Source organism: Macaca nemestrina, chromosome 2 (genome assembly GCF_043159975.1).
Source record: "Macaca nemestrina isolate mMacNem1 chromosome 2, mMacNem.hap1, whole genome shotgun sequence".
NCBI lineage: Eukaryota > Metazoa > Chordata > Mammalia > Primates > Cercopithecidae > Macaca > Macaca nemestrina.
The window spans coordinates 187,816,279-187,822,644 of NC_092126.1; the positions used below are offsets into that span (position 1 = coordinate 187,816,279).

At 33.0% G+C, this 6,366-nt stretch overlaps 1 pseudogene; it reads left to right on the forward strand.

Moving 5' to 3' along the window:
• The first annotated feature begins 2,114 nt into the window (after positions 1-2,114).
• On the forward strand, positions 2,115-3,086 carry LOC105477576 (bifunctional methylenetetrahydrofolate dehydrogenase/cyclohydrolase, mitochondrial pseudogene; annotated as a pseudogene).
• The last annotated feature ends 3,280 nt before the right edge of the window (positions 3,087-6,366 follow it).

Genomic DNA, 6,366 nt, shown 5'->3' on the forward strand with positions numbered 1-6,366 from the left:
AATTGTAAGTACTAATTATTTTAAAGTGTTTTTTATACTTATTTTCCTTCAAATTAAATTATTTTTCTCATTGAAGTAAAAATGTATGGTCATATTTATAAATTTAAAACAAACTACTTCTCCTATGGAATTGAGTGGAGATACAGAAGCTAGTACAGATTGAGCATCCTTAATCAAAAAATGTGAAATTTGAAATTCTCCAAAATCTGAAGTTTTTGAGTGCCAATATCACACCACAAGTGGAAAATTCCACATCAGACATGTTATCTTTTCACTGTATTAATGACATGTCATATTTCTTACTGTTAGGTACTTATGTCTGAATATGCATAAGAAAATTATTGCTTATCCATAGCATAAAAATTCTGTCAGGAATGACGGAGTTGTCAAATAAGCACAGGTGATCCAGATTGGTAGCTGAGATAGACACTTTTGCTTTCTGATGTTTTAATGTAGGCAACTTTGTTTCATGCACAAAATTATTTTTAATTTATTTTTAAATACTGTTTAAATAAAAGTACACCCAGGCTCTGTGTGTAAGGTTTTAAGTGAAGTGGTGGTTAAATGAATTATTATACCTGAAACAAGTTGTTATTTCAGGTATGGAAAACTTTTCAAACTTTTCAAAAAGTTATCAGGAATATTTTACAAAGCAAAAGATCTCAATAAGTTATCAAACAATTGTCTACAGTATACAAGATCTTTCTACTAATATCAAAAATCAATTGATTCAAATATTGAAATAATGTAAGTATTATTCTTTAGCCTACAATAAACAGGAAATAAAAAGCACTCTTCAATTAATACATTGGTTATGTTTTATCTCCATTTTTGCAAGGAAATGCTGTCAATTTGTGGCTTTAATTATTCAACTTTTGTCATAAATTATATTCAACTTTTGTCGTAAATTAAAATTTTCAACTTTTGTCATAAATTATATGTCATTAACATATGTCAAAGAAGAGAATCTGCTAAACATAAGGATGTTATTTTCTATCACAATGGGTGGTGCCTCGGTTTCAACTAGACAAAATTTTGGATTAATTAGAATGCTAAAACAGACTGCGTTCCTCTTCACATTTTGTTCTCCTGTTAGAAACACATTGAAAATATCTGTACGTTTTCTGAAGCAAACTTAATGAAAAGTTTTATTGATGTTTAGTTGTTAAAACCATTTAATATGTGCATGCAAATGTGTAAATCATCACCAGGTTTTGCAAATCTTGAATGAAAAAGAAGGTAGTCAAGTAACATTTTTTGGATTCTTTTTCAGACAGAGTCTCACTCTGTCACCCAGGTTGGAGTGCAGTGGGGTGATCTCAACTCACTGCAAACTCTACCTCCCAGTTTAAGCGATTCTCTTGCCTCAGCCACGATAGTAGTTAGGATTACGGGCATGCGCCACCATGCCCGGCTAATTTTTGTATTTGTATTTGTAGAGATGGGGTTTCGCCATATTGGCCAGGCTGGCCTCGAACTCCTGGCCTCAAATGATCCGTCCTTCTCGGCCTCTCAAAGTGCTGGGATTACATGCTTGAGCCACCGTACTCAGCCAATTAACTTAATGATATTGTGTTCTCTACCAATGATTGTTGTTTGAATGGCAAAAAAGAGTTTCACACAGATTTTCTGTACTGTAAATTCCAATTAAATACTTTCTTGAAACAAGAGAAATGCATGCCAATATTCGATAGTTAAGACCCCCCTGAAATTCAAGTGATTTATGCTTTCTCACCAATATCACAATATATATTAACTAATATGAAACTAAATTTAGTACATTTCTGTACCGAAATATATGCAGAAATTGAAATTTTTCATAATACAAATCTATGATGATAACATTTCTCTAACAGGATAAATATGCAGAAGGTGTTTATTGTAGCGTCATGTAAATTGGCTGCAAAGCTACTCTTTTTCTGAGAAAATTTTGAGGAATGCTTTGCTGATATTAATAAACGGAGTTTATTTTAATTTATCAAATGCCTATTTAATTTAATGCTAATGTTACTGAGTTGACACAGTTAGTAGATTGATATAATTTGGGAAGTGTTATTTTTGGAACTGTTACATATTTGCTTCTAAGTTAAATTTCCTCCTTCCAGGCGCAGGCTATGGCTATGACTTCCCTCGTGTCTGCGCTGGCTGCTCAACTGCTCTGTCCCCCGCAGAGCTGCCGCCTGCGCTCTCGCACCTTCCACCGTGCTGCACTTTGGAATCACCAGTGAGACAATTGTGACACCAGCTTCAATTTCTGAGGAAGAATTGTTGAATTTAATAAATAAACTGAGTAATGTTGATAATTAGATGGCCACCTTGTTCAGCTGCCTCTTGCAGGGCACACTGATGAGAGAAAGATCTGCAATGCTTTTTCTCCAGACAAGGGTGTTGATGACTTTCCTGTAATGAATGTAGGACTAAAGTGTTTAGACCAGTATTCCATGTTACTGGCTACCCGATGGGATGTGCGGGAAACAATTAAGCAAACTGACATTCCAATCCTAGAGAAGACTGTGGTTGTGGCTGGAAGGTCAAAAATTGTTAGAATGCCCATTGTAATGTCACTGCACATAGATGGGGCACATGAACGTCCCAGAGATGATGCCACTGTTATAATATCTCCTGGACACTCTCCCAATGAGCAGTTGAAGAAACATAAAATTTTTGCAGATAGTGTAACATCCGCTGCAGGCATTCCAAGCCTGTTCACAATAGATATAATCAAGGAAAGAGCAGCAGTTATTGATATGGGAATAACCAGAGTTCAAGATCCCGTAACTGCTAAACCCCAAATTGGTTGGAGATGCGAATTTTGAAGGAGTCAGATAAAAAGCCTGTTACATCATGCCACCTCCTGGAGGTGTTGGCCCCATGACGGTGGCGATGTTAATGAAGAATACCATTATTGCTGCAAAAAAGTGCTGAGAATGGAAGAACAGGAAGTGCTGACGTCTAAAGAGCTTGGAGTAGCCACTAATGAATTGTTGTGTCTTCTATGTCAAGAACAGCACTCCAAGCCAGCTCAAGAAGCAAAGCAGGCCAATAGAAAGACAATATATTTTATTTATTCTACTGAAATGGTTTAAAATGATGCTTTGTATTAATTGAAAGCTTAAATTGGAGGGTGTTTGTGCACATAGCTCTGCAGTACCTCACCAGGGGTCATTCCAGTATGCAGGGGTGTGTATCTAGCCAAGAGCAGCCATTAACCCAGTGCTGAGCTTGGGAGACATTTGTCATATTGAGATGGATACTTAACTCTGTCAAACCACCTCGGTTAAATGTTTGCCTTCACTAGGACTGCATTTCCCAAATCCTATTCCAATAAGAGTTGATACTCATTTTAGGTACAAAAACTTCTGGGTTCAACTGATTGAACTAAAGGAAGAATGTTGCTAGACAAAATTAGGGAAAAGGTGAAAAAGGAAAAAATGGTAGTAATTGAGTAGACAAAAATTCCTCTAACTTATATGTGCATTGATTGGTAACCAGATTTATCTAAGTAGAACTGGATTGGCTAGGAAAAAAGAAAAAGCACCTATTAATCGTTTTCCTAAGCTGTCTTTTTGAGGCTTAGTCATTGGGAAAATGTTTAGGATTGTTCCTTGATATTAGTCCTCATTTTATGTATGCTACCCTTCAGTAAGTTCTCCCTATTTTAGATTTCTAGGATTGAAAGGCTTACTTGATATATTAGTCTTGTGCATTATCATATTTGGCTTTGCTATATACTTTAACTTCATTGTTAAAGTTTTGTACTGTTAGGGAATATCTGTATAGTTTATTTAATATATCTTAAAACCTAATTTTGAAAAACAAACGTGGCTTGATAACCATTTGGGTAGCTTGGATAATTATGAAACTTACTTTCCACCAAAGAATTGCCAGCTTTTCTGAGATGTATCCTGTTGATTTGTTCAGAATATATTTTTTCTTTTCTGAGCAGGAGTCTTGCTCTGTCGCCAGGCTGGAGTGCAGTGGCGTGATCTTGGCTCACTGCAACTTCCGCCTCCTGAGATCAAACAATTCTCCTGCCTCAGCCTCCCAAATAGCTGGGACTACAGGTGTGCACCACCATGCTCAGCTAATTTTTATATTTTTAGTAGAGATGGGTTTTCACCATGTTGGCCAGGATTGTCTCGATCTCTTGACCTCATGATCCGCCCGCCTCGGTCTCCCAAAGTACTGGGATTACAGGCTTACAGGCGCAAGCCACCTAACCCAGAAGATTTTTAAGAGTCTGGGTTAATATTAAATTTAATCATATCCTCTGAATGTTATCTTTTTCTTTATTAATAAAACAAACAAACAAGAAACAAAATTAAATTTCATTTTAAAACAGGAACTCATTTTGTCCATGTGGATACAAATGCTAAAGCAAAATCTTTTTCTTCATATTGATTCATTGATTGGAAAACTTTTAACTATGTTTGCAACAACTGGTGTATGGAAAATTTTTCAAATGTAAATTTATAAAATCTAAATACACATAAAATGCTTTCAATGAAAATGTAGTATCCATATTAAAATAAGCTGTACATGTAAAATATAAAGTAGATTTCAAAGAATTAGTATTTTAAAAATCATCTTGTTTTATGTTTTGAGATAAAATATAACATATTAGACTAAACACAAAATAGTATGAAAGTTGATTTTAAAAATTACATATATGGCTCAGGTTACACTTCTATTGGAAAATGCTCTGATCAAGCATGATTATGAGGGTGAGATAAATGCCTATATAAAGTATTCCAATGGTTTTCCTAGACTTTTTGACTTGAACATGATTTCCAGGACACTAGGAATCCAGAAATATGCTATGACACAGAGTTTAGTTTTTATTTTATAATTCCTTGGCTCCATAATCATGTATATGTGAAGACTACATAGAATTGAAACTAAAAACCTCTAAAAATCTATATGAATATAAAAGATGAACTTGTTTAGCTTAGTCAAAAGAAAGGCAAATGATGAGTCATGCTCATTTACTCATTTTCCTCACTATTTTAATGAAGAAGACTGGTTATCAATATGTTACCAGAACCATATTTCTAAGCCAAGAATAGAAGAAGTAATGTTTGGCACAGTAATCTTTGTCTTTTTTTCTTTTTGAAGAACTTAACAATGACCATGGATCACAGGCTAATTACTGAAAGCATTTCTTGGTAAATTTCAGTTATGCTTCCATTCAAATAGTAAATATGTATGTACATTTTTCCCTTTTTTGTTTTATTTGAAGAACATTTTAATAGTTCTTTTGAAAGTTTGTGTTTTCTAAATAAAATTGCTTCATAACAATTTATGTGTTTTAATTTTTATTCTGTTATTTTTAATATTTACTACATGGAAACATGCAAAAAGAAAAAGAAAAAGGAAAAAAACCCTCATAGTTTACTACATGTGAGAAGAAATATGGAATTAGGGCTACAGAAAAAAAGCAATAAACTTTAACCTATGTAAGAATAGTAAATCAAGTAGCTCACTTATTTGCTACTTCTATATGAAATCTTAATAGAAAATGTTATTGCCTAAATGAAATTCACCAAGGCATGACACAATTGTTCCTTCTACCTTCTAGTATTTCTAGGAATCACTATACTCCCATCACGGTCAGCACAACACATAAATTCCTTTTAGGGAATATAGATGCTCATTAAACACAGTCTGAATGTCTCTCTAAAATTTTAATCTATGAGTCTTATGTCAAATAATTATATTTTTTAAAAAGTAACATAAAATAAGTTTTAAGCTTATAGTATCTTTTTATATGAAAGCAAAATAATAATTAATAAAATGTAGAAATCTAAACCTAGGATACAACAAAAGTACTTGGATAATTTTTTAAAAGGACAGAAGATTAATTTGACATAAAAATTAACATTAAAATTGACAAAGGCTAAAGCTTTGTTGAAAAGGGTTTAAAGATTTCAGTTTAGATTAACACCTTTAAAGTGAGAATCAATTTAAGTTTTCTTACATCCTTTGTTAACATTTTTGTAAAGGGAAGAATATCAGTTTTTGTAACCTTTTAAAACTTTGCTTATCAAATCATTAAACTCTACTTATTTTCATCTGTGGTGATATTTTTAAATGACTGAAAATGAATATTTTGACATCAAAAGCCATATAATTCCTTGGCAGCATTACTGAATGTGAAAGGCTATTTTAAGGAGTCTAAAATAAATATAATATTAAAAACTCTAAATTTAGTTATTTATTATATCTTCTTCAGGGTAGTTTCAGTAGTAATAATACAGAGTTAAGTTATTTTTGTACTAAATGTAATTCATTTCATTCTGTTCATAATAATAAATGAACATTTTTTGCAATAGGAAGGAAATAGACCATGATCAATTTTAGTTACAC